The sequence below is a fragment of the Condylura cristata genome, unplaced genomic scaffold (assembly GCF_000260355.1).
Source record: "Condylura cristata isolate star-nosed mole 26May11 unplaced genomic scaffold, ConCri1.0 scaffold00067, whole genome shotgun sequence".
Lineage (NCBI taxonomy): Eukaryota > Metazoa > Chordata > Mammalia > Eulipotyphla > Talpidae > Condylura > Condylura cristata.
This window is the reverse complement of record NW_004567168.1, coordinates 248583-249269: the sequence shown is the minus strand read 5'-3', so window position 1 is coordinate 249269 and position 687 is coordinate 248583. Positions and strand designations below refer to the sequence as shown.

At 51.5% G+C, this 687-nt stretch overlaps 1 protein-coding gene across 1 annotated transcript in view; it reads right to left on the bottom strand.

The window, feature by feature from the left end:
• LOC101627146 (HLA class I histocompatibility antigen, B-15 alpha chain-like) overlaps positions 1–687 on the bottom strand; it is a 65703-nt gene that overhangs the window by 5776 nt on the left and 59240 nt on the right.

Genomic DNA, 687 nt, shown 5'->3' with positions numbered 1-687 from the left:
CCTCTGGGGCAGGTAGGAATTGGCGGGAATTGAACTCATGCGGAAGCTTCTTAGTGCTGTGCTTTAACCCGCTGCGCACCCAGGGAGGGCTTCATATACCTTTTACAACAAGAGATGGTGGATGCTGAAGTCACAAAGTGAAGACGAGAAGAAACCTGCGTCACTCAGTCCCATGGGCAGCTGCATCACACTGTGAAGAAGAATGATCAGGAACCAAATTAGGAAGGTGTCAACATTCTCAATAGTCCACCTCATTCTCAGAATGTTCCCTCACAGCTCCCCATAACTGGTCCCTCCTCTCTGTCCCAGCCAGGGTCTCACCTTTAGGGGATGTCAGAGACAGTTTAGAATCCATGGAATTTTCCCTGCCTGGGCGAAAATAACAGAACCTGGTCAAAGCCATGAGATGAAACTACATCGGGGGCTGATGGGGGTGACTCCCATGGGCCCCACCTATACTGTCCCCTGTGGCTCAGGGACCAAACCCCCAGATCCACACATACCTAGAGGCTCAGGTGGCTTCCCCATTTTCCATTCGTGGGAGGGAACATTCTGTAAGACCACAAAGCAGAGGAGCCATGAAGTCCTAAATGAGTCCCCTAGTCTGGGCCACAGGGACGTTTCCAAACATGTGTTGAAGACCCAGGGCAGGACCAGGATATATGAAGAAAGATGACAGGGGACTGG